This window comes from Stegodyphus dumicola, chromosome 6 (assembly GCF_044657685.1).
Source record: "Stegodyphus dumicola isolate Sdum_Otavi_A_Nest chromosome 6, ASM4465768v1".
Lineage (NCBI taxonomy): Eukaryota > Metazoa > Arthropoda > Arachnida > Araneae > Eresidae > Stegodyphus > Stegodyphus dumicola.
The window spans coordinates 55,136,594-55,161,123 of NC_140773.1; the positions used below are offsets into that span (position 1 = coordinate 55,136,594).

General features: G+C 33.5%; 1 protein-coding gene across 1 annotated transcript in view; it reads left to right on the top strand.

The window, feature by feature from the left end:
- Positions 1-8,890: 8,890 nt before the first annotated feature.
- The window catches only part of LOC118196733 (BTB/POZ domain-containing protein KCTD16-like), an 89,164-nt gene continuing 73,524 nt past the window's right edge, over positions 8,891-24,530 (top strand). Inside the window, exons 1-2 of the mRNA XM_035368190.2 lie at positions 8,891-9,037; positions 13,861-14,064. The gene's annotated coding sequence lies outside the window, so the exon portion shown is untranslated. The remainder of the gene's footprint in view (positions 9,038-13,860; positions 14,065-24,530) is intronic.

The following is a 24,530-nucleotide window of genomic DNA, read 5'->3' on the forward strand; positions in this document are numbered from 1 at the left end:
CGAAAAACTCAAAGAAGAAGATTGATAAAGAAAAAGGTTTAAAATAAAATTCTTGAATTATTCCTGTTCTAATAAATTCTAGAAAGAAAGGATAAATGAATATTTTTAATTTCGAACCACAAATTCTTATGAGAGCACATCACGGAGAGAGGGGGAAAACACGTAATTATTAATAATTACTTAGAGAAAAGTTAAGCTTCTTAACTGCACTTACTCATTTTTGCTTCTAGACCTGCAGAATCTATTTGGGATGGAATTTCTGGGGAGGAAATATCGATTCGTTGCAGAAGTACCGTAATTAATGTTGGATAATTGGAAGAACTATAAACAATCTTGAACTTCAAATTAAAACAGTCTTAGATAATTTGTAATTTGCATAGAAATGAAATTCATCATCCGTTCTTCATATTTTCAAGAGTAAATGCCAGAGTTCTTTATATTTTCAAGAGTTAAGTTTATCAATACTTACCTTTAATTTATTTTTAAACGGTTTCCAGTTTTTACCTTATTTAACGTTAAAGCACTTTCCACGATATAAACTTTGTAGTGTTATTTTTATATAAAAAGATTCCTGAAGTCTGAAAACAAAAAATTAACTTTGTAACTTTAATATTTTATGCTAAGTATTGTATTCTGAATAAATTTAGCATTTAATGCATATAAAATACAATGAGAAATTATTCTTTAATTTAAGAAGATATTTTTAATTTTTGTTAATCAGTTCGAGCATTTTATTTTTCTATTTCATCATGCTTCCTTTTTCTTTATGTGCGTTCAGCCCAGAACATCTGAGCATACGTAAGTTACCAACTACATAAAAGAAGTGGGAAAAATATTCTTATACATTTAAAAGTTGAAACTGTTTCAACTGTATAACGATTAATGTTTGCTTGACGTTAATGATTATTTACTCTTCTGTGTTTTGACCGATGCCTTTTCTATTAAAAATGTTAACTCAGACAATGAGAAATACTAATTAGATCATAGATCATAGAGATATTAGGATATTTCGAAGCAGGAGAGATGAAAAATGAGCAACGCCTTCGCCGGGACTGGAACCACGGACCTCCCGAATACGCGTCGAATGTGCTGACCACTACACTACGAAGGCATGCTAAGAAGGTGGGAGAAATACCTTATAAGGTAATTAAGATAGCTAAGATAATTAAAACTGGCATTGTCTTATTTATGTAAAACATAAAAACATAAAAATTTAGCAACATAAAAATTTAGCTTTTCTTTTCTCAAAAACCCTCTTTTTCATAACAGTCCCCATGATATTCTCATTTTAAGAAACTTCATATTTGAAAATACTTACCTAAGATCAATAATTAAGGAAAAAAAGGCTGTGTCCACATCTTTAAAATACTCTGTGTATGTACTCTGTGCAGAGCTGTGGTATTATGCAGAAACATAACCATTATCAGGGAAATGTGATTAAAGCAACTTACTATCTCACATAATTTTGCGCTGCAGCGAGAAAAACATTATGAGAGCTCGTTAAAGCCTTAATGCGGTTTTGAATATCTCTAATTTCTAAAAGATGTGACATAAGATTATTCTCCTTCTAGCGATTATAAATCTCTTATCAAAGAGAAGAGCGTGGAATAATTGCCTAATTAGTATTCTACTTTTCTCGAGAGCCGTATATAATTCCGAGAGAAGTTTAGAGAATTTGAAACATTCTTGTTAAAATACGTTAGCTGATTATTCTTAACAGAAATGCTCTTGCAGTAATATACATTGTTAAATTATTTAATACATTATAAATTTCTCTATTATTGAGAAATTTATTACTTCAGTAATTACATTTGACAATTGCTGGATGCGAATACTCGATAAAGTATGGGCGCTGATAGCGTTTCGAAGCCCATTTTAAGCGTTAAGTCCTTTTTAATTAGTCCTCGGGAAGTAAAAAATGAATAACACTGGAACAAATCGAATTACTGGAAGCGTTTGCTATAGAAAGGGCAGAGGTTAAACTTAGCCTGAAAGTCATTCGACCATGCCATAATTCCCAGTCGAAGGATTTTTCTAGTGGGAAAGTTCAATAATTTGCCATCTAGGTTAATGAATGAAGCGTAATGAACTCGCATTTATCGATCTAGCGAGGAAAAAAAGTCAACATTTACGTAGGTTTTTAAAACTTATAAATTTAACGAGTTCTAGATATTTCAACAGATAGTTTAGTTGTAGATGAATATTTAAACATATGATATAAAATGAAGATAAGTATTTAATAAAAGGTGTGATAAAAATGGTTCATAATTGTACTTCATGTGTGCATATCCATAGAATAAAAGAACTCGAATGAGCATGATATGTTATTAGTATCATGCATCATGTATTGCAATTATTTCGGAAAGAGAAATTATCTGTTCATAGCAGAAGCAGTTTAAGATTCCACTGATCACACAAGTTTGGTTACTTTCTTTAGCTACATTTTACGAAATGTACGTATGCAGTAATAACAAAACAGGTTTGTTTCAAAAAATAGTTGTTTTATTTCAGATTTATCTTTGTAAACATTTTTTACAAAACAAAGTATTGAAGAGAAAGTAGCGACTGGTTCTATACTTATAGAAACGCGTAAGGCCAATCTTATTATTCAGAATAAAATAGCACAAAGAACCTTGCACTGTTCCTCCCCCCAGAATGGTGTCCATCACAATGGAATGCATTTTTTATACTGTTTTACGAATGATTCAAAAATTATAATTTCAGCTTCGAGACATCCGTTTTAACAGAGTGGTTCTGCGTTTTTATATTTCTTCTCTTAAAGAAAAGTTTTTTTTTTCATGACAGTTGTCTTCTCGGCTGTAATAGCCCAAAATCATTCGCAATTATTTTCAAGCAATATTAAGACTATTTTAGTGCTGTCTCATCGAACTCAAACAGTGCTACATCAGCAACATGCGATTGAAGATTGTCTTGGAGCAAAAGTACTATCTCTTAAGTAAATCTAATATATCTTTCATATAGTTCACCACTAATAGATTTTTAGGAAGTTTCTTATGACATCTGTAATCCTAGGCGGTGCTTAATGCCGTTTTTGAAGTATTTCTATTATATAAATATTGAAAAATTTTTATGTGCTACATCACTATGTATGTATACCATAACACTGCAAATATTTCATTATCTTTCTTAACTATAACAAAACAATTATGTCACACTTCTGTAAATTTTCATAAAGACATCTCCCTGGCTTGTCGTAAAAAAATAATTTTTTCCAGTCTGTGAGACAAAATATTGAAGTCCATATCTATCTAATAAGTTTTGGACTCGACGTTTAAGTTAAGATGTATTTTTGTTTTTATAAAATATAATACAAGGTTTTTTTTCTTTATACCTCTTTTTTGAAATTAAAAGGAAGTCTTAATATTTTTCAGTCAGCCCTTATAGAACCATAATAAATCTAATATGCCGTTTTGAATATACAACGGGATTCAAAATTGACATAGTAGACTGTTGCTGTTACAAACCATTAATCATCCACAGTGCTGTCCGCCCTTGCGTGATTACAGCCACTACCTGCCACCTTACTCCTGGGCCAATTAAATCTTTCTCAGTTATGTCCTGCAGTCGCGAGAGTGATGACCGAACAGCAGTCGCTTCAGAGTGTGGAGCAAAAGATTCTGATCAAATTTCTCATTTAAAAACGTTCAGTCACCTGAAATTTGGCAATGGACCCAAGCACAATATGGAGAAGTGTGTCTCGCTAAGGCTTGAATGGTGTACGTACTTCATTGAGATGAGAGCAGGTGAAGAACATTCATTAATTCAACAAACACTGTGTGAAATCAGTTATTCGTGAGAATAGGCGCATCACTATCAAGTGTCTGTGCTCTCAGTTAGCATTGGTAGTGTGGAAACCAGTGGGGAAAGCCTTGTACTACAGTAAGGTAGCCTTGTACTACAGCCTGGTAAACTCCCCGCAAGTTGTGAGACGAAAACAAACTAATGTGCATGCAAACCACCATTCTTTTCCTATAACGGTTTGAAGGTGAAGGGGATGCATTTCGGAAGTTTACAGTGAGCGTCAATGAAACGTGATTCCCCTACATTAGTCCAGAGTTTCAGGCTTAATTCCCACTTGGCAGACATGCGTTTATAGATAGCCACACAGTCACCATCAATGTTCAGAAATGGATTCCCAGCCAACTGAAAAACTCCTTGAAAAAGATATGAAACCGCTTTCAAAACTTTGTAAAAATATATCCACTCTGGACAAAGTACGTTTGGAGGGTAAAATGTTTAACTCTTTCATTCGCAACAATAGTTTTGCATAAAAAAATTAAAAAATTAGTGCCGGTCTTATTTAAACCAACTTGCGTTTCTCAATAAAATGTCTGCGTTTAAATTATGAAGCTTAAAATATAACGCAAGTGAGTGAAAATATTATGAACATTCATGAGGAGCAAAAATTTTATGAAGGTCGATTTTAAATCGTGTTGGTGTTAATTTCAACAACTTTTGAAGGTGGTTGTCAGTCAGTCGCTTTCTTTCAAACAATTTCGTTATTTTCCTAGTGGGGAACGCGGATCACACATGTATGTGTTTAAACAGTTACATTCAGGAATTCTACTGCAAAAAAAACACCGCAATGCTTTCTCCTTAACACCAATTTCTGAATGCCCGAGCCTTTCTGATATCTCTTACATAAAGATGATGAGTTTAAGAATGTACAGTATATTACATTATTAGAAAATATTTGTGAAATTACACATGAATCAGGAATTCCGGAAATAATATTAATATAGAAATTTATTATTCTTTTCGTGGAGTTTCAATTATTCATCTTTGTTTTATACATCAAATTCTTGTAAGTTAAAATGGCAATTCCCGGAAACTAAGCAGATACACGATTGACACATACAGTGAAAACAATTAATAAAATTACTAGGCTATTGCATTAATTCTATTGAAGGTATAAGATACATAAAATTGCTAATGTATATGATAAGCGTGAAAAACTTTTTTTTTTTTTTTTTTTTTTTTTTTTTTTTAAGATTAGACGTCTCTAAAACTAGCCCTAAATTCAGAGTTGGCCATTAATCAAAACTTCAACCAGATAATGTGATAAAACAGAATTGGACTTAAATTAATGTACATTTGATACTCACGGGATCAAAGCTTTTGTCCTTTACTAGTGAGCGTTCACCAAATGGGAATGGGCTGATTTCAATGATTCTGAGATTCAGGAACTGTTAGCTAAAGTGGAGTGTCCGTTAACGGAAGTTTCACTGTATCTGATTTGTAGAATTTAGCCAAATGTGAGGAGTGTTCTCATTTTTTACAATGTATTTTTTGTTGTGTAATTGTAAGCACGTCCAGCTAGCAATTAGGAAGTCCGGAGTTCGAATCCCAGAAAGGACATAGCAGATTTATCGTTTTTCTTCCCTCTAAAATTCAAAAGCTCTTATAAATAGCTCCCGAACTAAAATACGGAAATGATAATTCGTCATCACCTGGATTTGGCGACTAAATACCATTCTACCCAGTCGCCTTTGAAGTGGAGAGAATGTAAGGAATTTTTTCCTTTTTTACGGTATGCCGTTGTGGTGTGGATGGAAGTACGGCTGGCTAGGAATCGGGAGGTAAGGAAGTCCAGTCCCAGCGAAAGCATTGCTGATTTTTCGTCATTCCTGATTCGAAGAGGCTAATGGATTCCATAAACTAAGCGCGATTTAAATACCTGAGACAAAGAGTTCTCATGATTCCATTATTTTGTTACTCATATGTTCGTTCGCCTTTTTACTTCCTTGTACGAAGTAAAAAGGAAGTATTGTAATCGCGAAAAGTTTCAGGCAGCATATTTGAACGAAATATCCATTTTGACCGCTATCGAATGCAATTTAACCATGTTTTCGCATGATATCGGTACGTAAGGACAGAATAAAAGACTCGTTTCCTCCAAAAAATTATGGCACAGTTTCAGTATAGCCCACTCGGAAATTTAAACAAAACAAATATCGCCAAGAGCGGCGATAAATGATATGATCTGGTAACCCATACTATTCGCTAAACGCAATGTAAACAAGAGGATGGAATTACGGTTACAGCTAATATAGTAGTCAGTTACATTTATTAACTTTCAATACAAATTACCGACATATCCGTTTACTCAAAGTTTAATGCACGTGCCCTGTATTCTTACTTTTCCGGTATAGATGTCTCTTAAAATTTGTCTCACGCTGCTTTGGAGGGGGAAATACAACATTTTAAATTTAGAATTCTACTAAAATTAATATCTAAATACGCAATTCGTAACACTGTTATTGGCGATTGTTCAACGCTCAGATACCGTGAATACTATTTTGTGTATATATTTTTTTGGTTACTTGAGGTGATATTTTTGCGTTTAGTTATTGCTTGCTCTAAAACTGCTGTTAGTGGTGTTGTAATTAAGTATCAGGAGATTATAAAGGAAAATTTAAGGTGGGAGTTTTCAAACAAGCGTAAAATTTTGGGAAAGATATTTTATGTATGAATTAACAAGAGAGTATGAACTTTTTAGAGGATTTTTGATGGATTGTTGATTATTGAAGGATAACGTTTGTTGTGAAAAATGTAAGATACCATGCCGGTTAGTTAGTCAGAAAAAGCCATCGAATGGTAGTATTTGCAAGAAATGTAGGGCTGAGAAATCAATTAGGCTAGGATCTTGGATCACCTGTAGTAAGCTCAATTTTTCTATAAACTTTTTTTTTTTTACAACGCGAATTAATGGAGTTGCTTATGCTTATGCGCGAGGTTCTGCAATTCTCCGATTTCTTTTAAGTGAAAGCAGATTTTTTAGTATATGAGCGATGCAGAGTTTATTCAATGTCTGATTTTTAAGTGAAAAGAGATCGCTATATACATGGGCAAAGCCAATGTAGTGCGCGGTGACTAGTTTGTGCAATTCTAGGATGTTTTTTTAAGTGAAAATAGATCGATGTGTACATGGACAAAGGCAATGTAGTGCACAGTGCCGAGGTTGTGCAAATCTCTGATATTTTGAAGGTGGAAATAGATGGATCTGTACATGGACACCGAGCTTTGATGTTTTTCGAACAAATACGGATCGTTGTGTACAAAGGAAAACGAGATAATGTGTGATGACGAGCTGTAATGTAAAGTATTTTATGTGCATGTTTAACATATCGTTTGTGTATTTTAAATTTGTATTGTAGTTTTAATTGTGAATTATATCATCATCATTTTTCATTTAAATTGTATTTTTAATTTTTTGGTTTTGATATGTTTATAATGCTTTCCGACTAATGATATATAGCGATAGCACGACGATCTACTCAACAGTAGCAAAACTGTAAACTTTGAGCTTATAAGTAACTTTTACCTCATTATTATAATACGTAGTGTTTGCAACCAAGTATTGCAATTATGTTGTTTTTATCCTCCGGTTAATGTTTTTATGCCTTTAGTAAATCTGTATGCAATATTTTTAGAATTATCAACAATTTTAAGGTTGTTTAAGTACCGCTAAGCCTTTCTTTTGATGGCGGCCATTGATTGTTTACATTTGAAACAGCAGACTAGTGGATTTGTTGCCAATCTAGACAAACTTAGCTTCGCAACAACAAAGGTAACGCCTTCATTTATTATTGCCAATTAAATCATGCTTAATCCTTTCTGGAATTCTTTCGAGGGAATAAGTGTTTAAGATTTACTTCGTAATTTTTAATAAAGATATTTTGAGCTTTTATGTATTTTTGCCTTCTCGCGAAGTGAGAACTGAATTAATTGAATGAGAAATACTCAATCGTTTGTGAAAAGTTTCGTTTTTGTTTTGCTTAATTTCTTTTATACATCATTCTAACTTTATTATAGTATTTGAATAGAACATGTGGCAACGATTAGATAATTCTATTCTTTAAATGATATAAATTTTGTGCATTATGAGTTATAATATGAACGAAATTTAATACTGTTAAGTGAATCTAGCGCCAGAGTGTCGCTATGGTAAACAAATACTAGAGTGAATTTTAAAGAATGCATTTATTCTATTGTGGTTTATGCTCTGTCGGCGAAGTAGATTTAATTCAATCCAATAAGTTTAAATGAAATGCAAGAAAAAATGCGTATAATTTAATATTCCGTACAAGGAAGTAATGTGGTGTACACATCAGATTTTTTAATTTGTAAATGGGTACTTAAGTCTTGAATATCCTTTAGTCGTGCTTTCTAAATTCTGAATGCTTTACGATAAATATTAATTACTCCCATCTATAAAATTAAAATTAAAATATAACCTTTGAAATTTTTAACATTCATATTTTTCTTTCACAGAAATCAATTTACAAATGATGATGATCTAAGTGATGTTTAACTCTTTATTTTGATTGAAATGAATGTATATATTATTGCAAATGTTTTAAATAGCATTTAATATTTTAAATCAGTTGTTATACTAAATGAATCGGCGAAGCTTTCGAAACTTTGTCGGAATTCTTTCTGGCAAGTTTCCAAACGTTGCAAGACTTTCTAGGTCACTTATAATGTATACAGCTCTGATCTCTATCAGACGCAGTAGGTTTAATAAATAATTTTTGTTTAACTGCGTCAGACAAATAGCTACTAATGAATGTTGATTTTTAAATTATTTGACTGGATTTATTTTTGACATATTCCATTCTGCAAATATTTTCAAGGTTCTTGAAACCGTACAAGTAATTAAATATAGCCAGCAATTAGATAAGAACAGCAAGTATTTAATAAAGATTAAATTTTAAGATAGCTACCAAATGGCCTTTTATTTGCAGGGTCAAGTTTCAGAAGAAAATTTCATCATATGGAACTTGATTTACAGGAAAGGCAGGAAACATCATTTGATGAAAAATCACGAGGGACTTACATAATGAACATACAGTTTGTCGGTGCGAATAATAAAGAAAATTTATACATTAATGTCTGTCTCATGAAGTGCAATTTCAGTTTTATCTTCCACCCATGGCGAGTAATGTAATTACTCTTCTCAACGACGCAAGCATGAACAGCGCATGCAAATGAAGAGTTTTACCACTATCTTCGGGTAAGTGAATTTCATTTTCATCGACTATCATGGATTTAAGTGTTCATAGTTCATACGCTAAAATGCGTTCATATGTTAACAGGGTAACGCAAACATGAAATAAAAAATGCATTTTTGCATTGATGAAACGTTTTAAGCCGGACCATATCACAAAGCAGTGATCACGAGTAAGATATATTTCATTGTTAACGAGTGAAAATACAACATGAGCTAGGGGTTCAGTTCACAAAGTTTTAGTAATTGTTTTTGAAAATAAATGCTGCAAAGCAGCCAAAATACTAATTAGATTAAAAGCTAATTAGGGAGAGTGGTAGTTAGGTTAATTCGCGTGTCTTTGAAGTTCGCTTTGTTTCTAATAAAATTTCATCTGTTTAGATGAGTTTTGAAAGTATAAACTCATTTTTGAGAATATTAAATGTAGTTTAGAGAATCACATTTATAAGTAATTAGCTCATGTAAAAACGCTTATAGACGTCAACAGTATATATAATTAATTACCTCTTAAATTTTTCTATTATTTTTTAATTCATTGTGATTGGTAAGTTTAGGGGGAAAAGAGTGGCTGGTTTGACAAACTAAAAATAACGTCTTTTTTAAAATGCATTCTCAAAGTTCGGGGAGATTTATAAGAATTTCTATCTGTTTCATTCTAAAAACGTTGCAAGAAATTTTATATTACATGCCACTCTGCCACTCATAGAATTTGGATGTTATAGTCTTATTATTTGATAAGTTCCATATTAATTAATCTGATCAAAAATTAATATTAATGGTAAATCTAAAATTCTGATAACCAAAAGGAACAATAAAATTCGAAATGTACTACAACCACAAAAATACTTTCACATTAGCTAAACAATACTTGCATACACAACGTAAATGATACCAATGGTACTGTTCTTCATTGGACAGAGTTTTAATTGTAATATTACAATTCCTTCAAAACACTGGCAGTCTTTATCAACCCATATATATCTGATTCGTTAGAAAAGGGGTTCCCAATTGATGTATTATCCTCTAGGAGTCGGTGATATTTTAAAAGAAGTCGGTGATGATCAAGGGGTCAATATCCGAATATGTACCGGCATTTGATCGACATGATCGAGATACCGTTGATTTCAGAAATAGTTGTTAATAAAATTTATAATTAATTGTTTACTGATATAAAGCTGTATCATACTAAGGAAAGAAAACGTGTAAAATTAATATAAGAGAAAATATACTAAAATAATTTAATATATTTTTTAAATCAATAATAATTTTTGAATACATATATTTTATATGCAATAAATGCAAAATAAGAAAGTAAAGCGCAGGAACACAAGAAAACACAATAAAGGAAAAAAATACGAATGACGAGAAACTGGAATGAGAAATATATATATCGATAGGTCTGTATGTTACAAGATGCGCTGTTTGCGTCTCGCTCACTACAGCACACAAGAGATGTGCTTAGCATGATGCAGAAAACATGCACCTTGTATCAGATATCAGTGGAGCATCATGTTTCTCACAGATGAGTCAAAAATCAGCTAGACACTGATTTTCAGCGTAGTATCTGAAGAGAGCCTAGAACACGATATTATTCTTCTCTCGTTAAAGAAAAGGATCGTTACGATGGAGCAGGTGTAATGGTTCGGCAGGAATCACGTTGGATGGCAGCACATCCTTGCATATGTTTGACAAAAGCTCCCTGACTACTATGAGATATAGAAAGGAGATCTAAGAGTCATGTTTTCCACTTTTCAGGGGCGTTGATGGTTATAGGCTCTTGTTAGCGGACGACAACCATCGTCCACACAGAGCTCAGCTGGTTGACGATTACCTGGAAAGTGAGGATATTCGCCGCATGGTCTGGGCAGCTGATCTGCTGATTTCATCCCTATACAGCATCTCTGTGACCACCTTGGGAACGCAATTTCATCTTGCTACCCCTCTGAGAACCACCCCCGAGAAGAATACTGCCTTGGTACAGGAGTGCGAATGACTGCCACAGAGATTCTTCAACTGTCTCATGTCCAATATGCTCTCATGCTGCGCGAACTGTCTAGTTGTCAGAGAGGGGTCCGTGACACTTAGCCGACAACCACTTAACCGACGGGACACTTAACCGACACCAGTTAGCCGACAGGACATTTAGCCGACACGGACACTTTGCCGACACGGACACTTAGCCGACAAGACATTTAGCCGACACGGACACTTAGCTGACAGGTCATTTAGCCGACAAGACATTTAGCCGACAAGGACACTTAGCTGACACGACATTTAGCCGACACGGACAGTTAGTCGACAGGATATTTAGACGACAAGGATACTTAGCCGACAGGACATTTGGCGGGCACAGAGAGTTAGCCGTCAGGACATTTAGCTACGCGACACTTAACTGTCAAGACATTTAGTCAACAGGATACTAAGCCGACAGTGACGTTTAACTGGCAGGTACCCAATAATTATTTAAACTTACTATCAATTACAAAATTTCTCGACTTCTCCATAAGTTCAATATTTAAGTTATTTTTTCAGCTATGAATAAAATTCATTTTTCGGTTCTTATAGATCTCATATGTGCTTTTAATTGTTATGTTAATTTAGCATTGTTTGATATGTATCGTTTTGTTTGGTACATATTGGCCAAACTGAAAAAGCGCCGAAATTTCTCGTCAGGGAATATGAATTAAATTTCGAAAGGAAAAAAGAATTTTTTAGCTAAGTACGGCTATCACTTAATTACATTTGTGAACTTCAAAAATTATCCGTAATGCTTCTTCGTTAAATCAACTGGGTTCTTTTGAACACTTTCACATCATTAATAATTTTTCTTGTTTACTTAACGATATTAATTTTCGAATCTCGCTCTTCTAAATGCTTTCAAATTTCTAATACCTTTACGTTTCATTACTATTTTACTCAATACATCACGTTACATTCTTTTCTTTACAAAATCGTTCCGCTCCTCCCACAAATAAAATTTCCTTTTCCTGTCATGAAAAATCTAAGTAATGCAATAAAAACTGTTATTCTTGAATTATACTTTTTATAGAAACATATGGTGGTGAAGGGTTAGTTTCGAAATATATATTACTTTGTTATTAGAAACAATTAAAAAAAGTGCATCAAGACAAGCAAAGGTATAAATTATTGACTTCTATAATGGGCTGTTCATGCCACCATACTTAAGATAAAAATTCTGTAACATTTTATTGACCACGCCTCTCTCTTAAAATACACTCATGTCCATAAATTAAGGATAATTCGGAGTCACGCGTAAATAGAACTCTAAAATAAATATATCACCTGTAAAATCACTACACACATCTTCAAGAATCATATGCAAATTTAAAGAAGTAACCAGATCACACCGATGGTACGTCACAATGACGAGAGTGTAAGAGAGTGATATATAAGGAATACAGGCAAAGAAGTAAAATTGTTCGCAGGCACTTTATAAGCATCTCAGTGCAATAACCGAATAGTTATGACACAAAGGACGCATTTGGATGATTTTTTACGTGGTAGAATTATCGGCCGTCTGGAATGTGGGCGTACCCAACTGGAAGTATCAGACGAACTTGGAATTACCGAGAGTGTCATCTGCAGGCTTTGGCAACGATTCCAAGATGATCGTAATGTGAGTAGACGTTACAGCACAGGTCGCCCCTCTGTTATAACGTCGAATGAGGACCGCTATTTGGCAGTTACTGCCAAAAGAAACAGGCGGAGCACAGCCTCAGACCTGTCTCGTCAGCTCTCTTCAGCCACTGGTATGACAATTTCAAGGCAGACCGTGTACAGACGCCTAGGGCAGATTGGTCTATATGCTCGTAGACCTGTCAGATGCGTTCCACTTACTGCAACTCACTGTCGCCTGCAGTTAGCCTGGAGTAGAGAGCATGCATTGTGGACATCACTACAGTGGGCTTGTGTGATGTTTTCCGATAAGTCCAGGTTTAGCTTGCAGTCTGATTCTCGCCGAACGTTCATATGGAGAGCTCCAGGTACCCGTTACCACCAAGAAAACATCATTGAACGACACCGTTACGGTGGTGCAGGAGTGCTCGTTTGGGGTGGAATTATTCTGGGTTCCAGAACTGACCTGCATGTACAAATTGGAACCATGACAAGCCAAATCTATCGGGACGTCATTCTGGAACAACATGTACGTTTGTTTCGAGGCGTCGTGGGCGCAGAATTTGTGCTTATGGATGACAACGCCCGTCCTCACCGTGCAAACAGCAAAAGCGAATGCCTTCAATCGGAGGATATCACCCGTATGAACTGGCCAGCATTCTCACCGGACTTGAATCCAGTAGAGCACGTGTGGGACATGCTTGGCCGACGAGTTGCAGCCCGTCAACCACCTTTTACATGTCTACCGGAACTTCGGAGAACATTGCTTTTTGAGTGGTGTAATATTCCCCAAGATCAGATCGATAATTTGATATTCAGTATGCCTAGGCGTTGTACGGAGTGTATTGCATCGTCTGAGAGACATACAATTTATTAACAATCATACCAACCATTTAATATTGGTTTTTTGTAAATAGGTTTTTTTTGTAATTTGCTCCAGGGAGAAATAATCGCTAATTTTTTTAATAATATCAAACATATAGCATCTTTTTTTGCTCTTTGCCTTTTGTTTAATAAATAAGCTTTACAAATAAGTCAAATTTGTTTTGCTTCTAACTCTTCCTTTGCCTGATTTTGCATTATCCTTAATTTATGGACATGAGTGTACTTAAGTTAATGTTTCTAGCACAAAACTGGTGCATTATTTTTAATTTAGAACTAAAATATTCTTTAAGGTTTTATTTCATTCATAGTTGAATTCTATTCTCAAAAACTACATTTTTCACTCTTCATATATCGAAAACGTGGCTGATATGAAATTCCGGACGTTGGAAAATCTCCGAAGAGAATTCGGAGGAATCTGCAGAAGGAGGAGCACCAAGCAGGGCGGAGCAAAGCGAGACATCCTGAAAAGTGACCGTAATGTGGTTCCATCTATCAAAGCTAGATTTAACTAGGTCAGTCATGTAACTAGATAATATTATGTACTCAGTTTTGAAAGTCGCGATGTGCAATTTTCAATATAATATGTTATACTGTGTCCTATTTTTCTCATAAAATGTAACTTTCTTAATATCTGTTAAAAATGTATAAATTTTCACCTTTCATTAACTTTGACTTTTTTTTCTCTTTCATTCCTTCTCTTTCGCGTTTCTGTTGTAGCTACCTGGTAATAGGGAAATTTTTGGTGTCCATTTTCCTGAATGCATTTATAAAGTTCTAGCCTAAAAAGGCAATTTTATTGGTTTTCAGAATTCGACATATTATGCTTATTCTCTTAATTTTGCGCATGAGTATATATATATATATAATATATCATAGCTACAAAATATTTTTAAGTAAGACCTAAAAGGAATTTTTTTCCCTGTCTGAAAACTTTACTCAAAAACTAGAACTTTTTTAACTATAAATGTGCAGTTTTCGTATAACAAAATTACAAAGTACACTTTTTTACATACTATATAAAAATAATGCTGGTTCAGTAAAAATTTGTTAGAACATAATGCATATTCTGCTAACTGAAACTTTTCTGTATTGTTTCGGGGATTTTTGTAACTGGGTTTAATTGATTATGGCACAATGCACTTAGTTATAGGTCTTGTGTGTGTACACTAGGCTATATGTTTTATAATGTACGCGTACGGAGTGTGGTGCCTTAAAAACGACATTGTAAGGGAATGTCATAGTCATATTACACACGACAAAACCTCGAATTAGTATGTGTACATTAGTATGTGTACATGCAAATACAGCCCGTTTAATTGAATTTAACTTGACCCGGTATTTGAACCCGGGTCAAGTTACCATTTAACTTATCTGCTTAATGATGTTTTTAATGATCTTATCTGCTCGGCGGCATATAAAGGAATTTATAATAGGAAGTACATGCTAAAATCAACATTTAAGGAGGTGAAACTTGAAGTCTTCTGATTTTTCGGGATGAATTCTGAATCATGGTCTTTGAATGCGACAATTAAATATTTTACCTTCAGGTTTAGTGATTTTTCTTAATGAACAGTACAGACATGTGCCGGTTTCTATTAAGAATTCGTAAATTAAGATATGACAAAGTAGATAACCCTAAAGGGCTTTGCTGATGTAAATAAACTAACTTAGCAAAAGTAATGGAATTAACAACGCTGGAGCAATCTTTTCTTGACCCAGCATTAGAAAACTTAAAGCAACCATAAATTTACGGGATATTTTGGTTGGATACGGGAATATTTTACCTTTCTGCGCATAATGTATAATTTAAAAGCTTAAACCTATTTAGTTAATATAAATAACCTTAAACGTCGGCTTTGCTGTTAACATGAAAGCTCCAGACTACACGATAACTTTTCTCATTTTGACACGCAAAACTTCATTTCTGTCTTGAATACTTTCGTCGTTTGAGATGCTGATGACAAGATTTACAGCTCTTCCAAAAATTAAATGCACGCAATGTTACTGCATACTGAACTATATCATTTTCATCTATTCTGAACTCATAAACAGAATGTCTTTAATAAGATTGCATGCAGAATTTACGTATAAGAGACTTGATGAAGCTTTCAGTTTCACTCATTCGTTCGTTCACAAAGGGAAAAAGAAGAGAATTTTCTAAATAATGTATTCAAATAAAAGTATTTTTGATTGCGAATAGATCATAAATTACGCAGTAAAAAATAATTTGAATTTTACTTTTGATCAGAATATAGAGCAAATTGTGCAAGTCAAGCCTTCAAATGATACTGACCAAATGATTCTGTATTGGAATTAGGTTATCATGCTTGAAGTAAGAAGAGTTAGTGGAAGAAAAACTGATGAATGGAAATTAAACTAATTGATCTGAACTATGCTAAAAAAGTTGAGATCAAGTACATTATCTTGTTTACAATACATTAGGTAAATTTAGAATAAAATTATTGCCCATGATTTTCTACAAAATTCGTGACCCCTTACGTGTTTACACTTGACACTTTTTTCGCTATCTATTACAATTTTTGTGATAGGATCGGTAACCTCTAAGATTTGTTTTTAAGAGTTCTGAAGTTGGTCTCATATGATACAGTATTGTTACGTTCCTGTGTAAAATTAATTTAAAAGTTCTTTAGACCGCACTAGACTACTACGAAGCGAGAGTTATCCTTTCATCTATGAAAGTGCTATAATAAACGTCATAAAAATCTTATTGTTTCAAACTTAATAATGACGCAACTTGTGCGTACAAATGCAACTCCGCTACTTTTAAATGTTGGATATTAAAAAATATAACGTTAAATTTACATATTAAAACAGGTTCGTACCCGGAGACTACAACAACTGGACTAACTAAGCATTGGCTCAAACTTTTAGTGGCGCGGTTTAACTTCGGCTAGTAAAATGGGTAATGCCCACATTCTAAATGTACCAAAGCTAGGCAAAGAGGAATACAACCTGAGAACGTTGCTGTCAAAACCCTCGCCTTAAATAGGCCTACTTCATTTGCATAGTGGTGAGAAGTAACAAAAGTGAAAGTGACGGCACAGATCCAACTCCTAGTGAAACAGGTTAATTAATACAACTCTATAGACTAGACTGTCTATCTAACGTATATAATTTCCAATACTCTAGACACCTACAATCAAACATATTTTATTTTTTAAAAACTTTGTGCTCTAGAAAAGCATAGGAGTAGAGATTTTTTCTCTTTTTTAAATTATTAGATGCTAATTTACGTAATCAGACCTGATTTAATTTTATCTTTCCGTTGTTTTTAATATTAACTTAAATATCGCCAAGAAATGCAAATTTATAGCGCATTTAAGAGGACACACGAGGCGCAGAAGAAAAAGCGTTGGAAAGAGAATTCCAAGAAGCTTCAGCTAGAGTGAGAATTTGACAAGACTTATAGCTTGATATAAATACTTACTGAATACATCAAAACTGCATTAGAGTTATGAATTTAAATCCTATTAAATAAATTATTAAGCACTATTAAATAAATTCTTTAGTGACTTAAATCACTAAAGAATTTATTTAACAGTGAATTATTTTTAGCATTCAAATAATATAATATTGAAATAAATATTGAAATTTTACGTACTCATTCTTTGCAGCATATTTCTGAATTTCAGATGTTCATTATACTACGTTGAGATGTTCATTATACTACGTACATAAATTTTCATAATTTAAATTCAATAGCTTACATTATGTTCAGCTTTAAGAACTGAAATAAAATATGAAAACGATAACTAAAAAATTTTAATTTGCTTAAAAAATATACTGTTGTGTCCCCCTTTTCTTCAAGAGGTGAAAACTATAAAGAGCCATTAACATCCGCATGAAAATCATGGTGATAGAATAAACATTTATGAGGTTTTTTTAATTTATATAACTGTTATTTTGTGTTTCGGATCTTTACTGTAACTTCTGTCTTTTCGTTTTTCTGGAAATGAAAATTCGCTCCCTTGCATTTAAATGAGTGTTTGAGATTGTTAAGCCAGAATGGGTTTTGCCTTTTAAAGGCCACGTTAGGTTTGCTAGTCTAGTTAAGAATCTCTGTATAGCCCTTCGCTGTTAGTATTTAAGTTAGATTTATTTTTGAATTTCTACTTTGCGTTTTCTAGCCGTAAATGCTGACGGACGTAGTAAACACGAGGAGTACCTTAAGTTTAAAAGTAGCAGGGTATTTTACATCTTTCGAAAGTTTCTGTTATTACTCTCTTAGACTAAACGGTAAGCCGATTAAAAATTGTAAGTTACATTTAGTAAAAGAAGTTAAATTCTGTTGCATCTTCTGCTTTAACGGTAACGCAATCATTAAAGTTTGACGAATGATTCGTTTAGAAACGTGCTCCGAATAACACCTATATTACTCGCTTGCGCTGAACGAATGGGCATATATATCGGTGTTAGAAATTAAAGGAATTTTTCAATTTGGTGGATTATCTCCAGAACTAATGAAGGGATGTTAATGAAATCTGGTATGGATATAGGTTAATATAATACAAAAATACGTCATGCAACAACCATAGTACACGTGTGTGATCGACCTTAAGGCTCATCGGTGCAGGAAGATTTAAAACAAAGAATACAAGATCGAACACAAAAAGTGGCTAAGAGGGGGTATGGTTATCTCTAAAAGTCCTATAGCCCTATCAATGTGAATTCATACAGGAAATGAGGCAGTTTTCTCCGTGGCAGTCAATTCCACTCCTGCAGCAGTGTCGTTTACAGGTCCTTGTAGGTCTCTGAAAGGAGGACGACGAGTTTTCGTTCATTTTCTAAGAGAATTCCAGTCAAGTTTACACGGCTTAAATCTTGATGTCTGTCTGATCCGATAAATATACTCACTTTCAGGAAAATCATCTGTTAGATCAGTTCTCTTTGGGCGAGAGTTGGAAGTGAATTGAGGACCAGCTGCATCTATCTAAAGGCGAACATCTAAGATCTTTCCCTTATACCTCGCAGATACAGAATCTTTGTCAAAGACAAGAATATTTGTACGCTAGTGTAACATGATACCTTCCCGGACAATGAAAACCTCCTGTGCGATATTCCTCTTCCTGATGGTAAACAGTTATTGCGTCCCTGATTTTCTCCAAGAGAAGGTACGCAGAGAACCAGTAGTTAGCCTGAATCAGGACTCATCTGTGAAGAGAACCACTCTCATGTTTGATCCAAAGTCAAGTATTGTGCTCTAAAATCACCTTGATCCCAAGTCAACTGTGAAAGATGATAAACAAACATAAGCGAAACGCAAACAGCATGTCTTCTTGCAAATAGACGGGATGTGTCTTCCCTATGTTAGCCTTTTCAGGTCCATTTTTTTATGGATAGCAACTCTCCACCATATACAGCTAATATGTTTATTTGGACCCTACTGAGCAATTTAAATGATTCGATGAAACGTGATAATGGTAAGTGGATGCATTGGACAGCCAGATCTCCAGATACAATCCTTCTAGAATATATATCTAGGTGCTGTTGGGAGAACAAGTCAAACTCCTCTTTCTTCTCCAGAGCCCCACCCCCAGAGCTTGAAATTAACGTTGCTGCAGGAGTGGGAGCCACTGCCACAAAGACTGAGGAACTGTATCGTATCCAGTATCGAGTCACGCTGTGAAAGTTTTATGATTCTTAGAAGGGGCCATATCCCTTAACAGCCACTTTTTTGGTTCTATCAGGATTCTCTGATTGATTTATGACTGATTTAGATTTTCTTGTGCCGACGATATGAACTTCCTCATACGAATTATCATTTATGTCTAACATGGCTGTTTATATGCTACTTATTCTTGCATTATTTTCAACCAATGTCAATACCAAATTTCATTAAATTACATATTACAGCTCTGAAGGTATTCGACCAAATAACATTCTCTTAATTTTGAATACTATCAACGAAGACTAAACTATTACTTCTGTATTCTTTACAAATTAAAACGGTTACTTAAATTACATTTTTTTATTTATATTTTCTATTAAAATTGCTTTAAAAGGCAAGCCAATATGCATTTATTCCTTTAGATTAGAGATGTACAAAATGTGGTTATAAATAAAGAATTCTATATTTAAAATAAAAATAGCACAAAGATTTTAAATCGAGTATAATGCAACTGTGCTAAAACGAGTTACACTCCTGCCCACAAACTTGATTTCGCAAAATAGAGCCATGATCCTGTCTAACTCAGTTTTATAGTAAATGAGATTATTTTTGTTTCAAGTTATTTTCGGTTATAGCTGCCCTATAATAATGTAGCCGATTTCTTTGTCATTTTTTAAAATACAATAACAATTTTATGGCAGTGAATGGATTCCAAAAATGAATAAAGTTCTCTTTATACAGCAAAGAGCTATTTGTATTTCAGGTTATTACTTAGAGATGAATTCAATAAGAATAAAAGCATCCAATAAAAATTTTATGTTCTTATTAAATAAATATATTCAGTAAGACAGCAAAAGTAAGAACCTTTTCCATAAAGCATCTTATTTTTAAAAGGACAGTAAATTCTCTCATGTAAAATTCTTGTTCTTTTTTTGTTAGCTTTTTTTCAGACTGTTTAAAAGAAAGGCATCGTAAAAGAGCTAAGCAACGAAGAAGAATACAACAGGGCTGTTTCAATGAACTGAAGAATTGGTTCATTCTTATCTTAATAACTGAGAAACCCCTCGCCGTTTTCTAGATCTTTCCTACGCTGCAGAATTTTAACTTCAGCTCCTATTAAACAAGAAAACACGTTTTAGTAGTGAAAGTTCACAAACGCAAATTACGTATCGTCCCTCAAAGCTCCTAATCGACAGCAAGGAGCTTTACTTCTGAGTTATATAATACTGCAAGCTTGTATAACATCGGTATGATATTCTGATTTGTCGATTAAGTATATCATCGTTGTCTTATAAGAAATATTGGGAATTTGCTCGCTTGTCATCTAACCGCAATAACAAAAACATATGGTCTGTTATTGCGGTTATACATAATTATATTATGTATTTTATAAATTTGTGTGTTCTTGTAGACTTCGTAGAGTCTGAAACTACAGTCAGCGAGTGCAGTATGAGTAAGTATCATGCAAGAGTTTAGCTTTAACACTATCTCTGTTAGTTTTAATCATTGTATATTGACTTCAAATCTAGAAACTCTCATGCACGCAACCCGTTTGCCTGGATAATTAAAAACCTCATTATACTTCATTAATGCGTTCTAAATCGTTGGACGTTCACCAAGCAAAGTTTTCCAATAAGAAATGATGGGAAAATACTAATTAATCTGCTGTAATAAAAATCCTCTTGTTATTCTTGTAACAATGTTTATACAAAAATACAAACGCAATGGGTGAAATACATATTGTACATAAATGATGCACTGCACATGATAATGTATATAAATGTGTTTCTGCTATCCAAATCAAAACCAGTTTTCCAGCATGCTCTAAGCCTTACATCTCTGATCTTTGTTTGGTAACGAACTTCACCCCGGTCGCAACGTTAGCTGGTTAAACAGTCTTTATTACAATTATACAGTATGCAATATCCAAGTCTCCGATAGGCGTGCCATCTTCATACTTTCCAACAATCTCATTTTTTCAGCTCCATGATGATCCTAATCATTTTCTTTGTTGACTGACTCTTCCCATTAACTTTCCTAAAACGCATTGTTAATGAACTGATGAAACCTTTATGCGAAAAAACATAAAACCGCTTTAAAATTCCGAGTTACAGCTCGGTTTGTTTACTGAATAGTAGCAACAGATGTACTCACGCTCATAGACAGTTGTAGCACTGTCTCGAAAGTACTGAACAAGTGCAGTCGTGACTCATCGAACTTCCAAATAGTAATTATCGTATACCAAGCAAAAATTTTCGCATCTAAACTGGAAAATTTGTAATTTTTGGTATACGCGAATTTTCGCATCTACTCTACCAAAAATATTCCGGATTCACATACACTAAGTTCATGTATACCAAAAAATTCGTGTATAAGAAAAGTTCAGGTATACCAAATTGGGCGTATTTCAAAAGCGGCTGTATGCCGAGTTAAGTTTTTTTCTCATCATAAATAGCATTCGCTCACGAGCATAGATAGATAAAACAAATAAATGTGGAAATATTTTTTTTTATTTCTACCGAACACTAAATTGGTAATTAAACTGTAATGGAATTATAAAATTGTATACACCATTAAAACCCTATACAAAAAGCTGCTATCGCTGCATATCTAATCAAAGATTTCGATCTGTCCAAGCAGCCTGTAGTCTGCGAAATCGGTGACCAAATCTGACGCAGCTTGTTGAATATTAAAAGTTATGTAAAACGTCAACTAAATGTGCAAAGAGATTTTCTTAAAATGGAATTTTAAAAAGAATAACAATTAAATCAAGATCAATGAGGATAATAACACTGCGAATCAAATTACAGAACAGCTCTGTTCTTTATTTCAAACTTAATAAGTTAGCTTCAAACAAACATCTATAATTAAAACAAAAGCATCCGAAGGAAAATGGAAAAGTACATCGTCGTTGATGAACATTTATGTACGTAAGGAATCAAGTTTGATAGTAGGAGGTTTTCATAAAATAAAAGGAATATGTTAAAGAAGGCAAACATCGGATAAACCTAGGAATAGAAGCTTGGGAGGTATGTTATATGCTAAATACCTAAGACGAAGTATAAAAAGTTAATTATAGTACCATGGGGAGTCTGATAGACTCCAATAAACTAAAATGTTATTTCGACAAGACCTATAACAAAAATAATAAATAAAAACTCCTTATTTAGGCAAATTATTTTTAACGCTTTATTCAACCTCTAACTGAAACTCCCTCATTTGTTTCGCGTTAATTTTTTTTTGAAGCAAAGTGTAAGTTATTAACCCAAAGAAGCGTTAGCCCAGAAGGGCTATTAGTCTCAAAACGGCATTTTGCCCCGATTTGCTCTAAATGGCATATCGCTTTTTAAATTATTGCTTCCAAATATTATCATCCTGTATTATATTTAAAGAAATTAAGCAATGAATAATCTGCACGAAGGCATGTATATTTCTCGCATTGTGAAAAAAACGACAGTAACTACAGCCATGGCAGTTTGAATAACTTAATTCTCCACCCAAACATGGAAGCCGGAATTTTGAATTTATTTTATTATCTTTTTCATATTTTGTAAAACCTTTTAACGAATTTTTGATTAACAAACTCAACGATTTGAAAGCAAGCAATGGCAACACTACGAAAAAAAACATTTTTATCTCCAGATCGCGAGACTTTCTATTTTAAAGATTCTGGAATTCTGGAAAGAGGAAATTCTAAAGATGTGCTGTTTTTAAATATTTTACGATATTGCTGTTGAATTGAATTTTATGTGGTTTAAGTGCGAATTTTTTTTCGTAATTTTTACCATACTTGTTCCTCCTTTAAATTTGTTCACTGATATTTAATTAATTGTGTTCAATTATTAGCCAAAAGGGACGTAAGTCCTGAATAGGATATTAGTCTCGAAATGGTATTTTGCGTCGAAACACTTAAATGCGCTGCATCACTATTCAAATTATCCTCACCAAATATTAACGGCCTGTATTATATTTAAAGAAATTAAATAATGAAAAATCTGTATGAACGTATGTAAATTTCTCTCACTGTGCAAAAGCAATAGTACCTAGAGCCCTCAATGCTGTTGAATAGAATTTTATGTGGTATAAGCACCAAGAACGTGATATTTAACAAATAAAGTAAACACACAAAACGTTAATAATAAAAAGACAAAGGAAAATTTGTAAAGTCATCTTAGTAAGAAAATTGAATATTGACATGATGAAGTGAGAAAAGACTGAAAACACAGAAAATTATGTATGAACACTTAAAGCTGCATCAGGGATTCTAAACGTATACTGCTATGCTGCTTTAAAAATTTTTGCAATTTTGCTGTTAAATTATATGGCGCAAGTGCGAAGAAAGTGATGCTAAAAAGAAAATGTAAAAGTGCCTGTATATGGCGCAAGTGCGAAGAAAATGATGCTAAAAAGACCCAAAAAGGGTTTCGTAGGCGTGAGTGTAAGTGTAATAGCAGACTGGTAGACTGGTAGCTCAGCGAAAGCATAAAAAAACCTTAACAAACCCTTTTAGGCGACCTCTAAAATCTGAAACCTTTCAGATTTTTTTTCTGTCATTTTTATTTTGCATTAAAATTCCCTATACATCAAACAAATTCGTTTTCAAATATTGTTTCCCCCCGTTAGCGAACGAAACGACTGATAATGAACAAAAACCTTATTCCCGTGAGTCTCCGAGAAGTTTAACTGTATTATGAAGAAAAACAATTGAAAATTGTTTAAAATCATGAACATTGTTTCCAAACCGCTTAGTTTATCTTATTTTATACAATGCATTTTTTATAATTTGAAGCAATAAATTTTAAATTATCCACCCTCAGATTGGCAACATACTTAGAAATGGTACAGTAGCGTAATGTAACGCAGTAAACGACACGCGGGAAAGGGAAAGATTTTATTTATTTACTTCCGCTAACAGGGCAATGCAAACGTTTCGAAACTGAAAATCTGCATATATTCTGTATAAATTATTTATATACTGTAAAAACAATGTAGGTGAAATCAAGCAGATTAAAAGTAATATCTTAATCCAAGTTTAAATCTTCCCCCTTTTTTTTTTCTTTATAAAGCTGAATTTAGCCGCTTTTGAAATAATCCTGCTGGCCTGTTTGAACGGAACCATGTAAAAAAATATGCATACTTCTCATCATTGAGAATACTTGTTGTAGATTTATTGAAGTGATCTAAAATGGCTGAACTATTTCTTTCGCCTCTTTTGCATACGTACTGAATTGTATAACTATTTTCAGTGAATTCACAGAATTACTATTTGAAGCATATAGACCTTACAATATACACTGTGGTTTGCTTCTTATACATATTTAATTCTGGACGAATACTTTTTATTTCCAT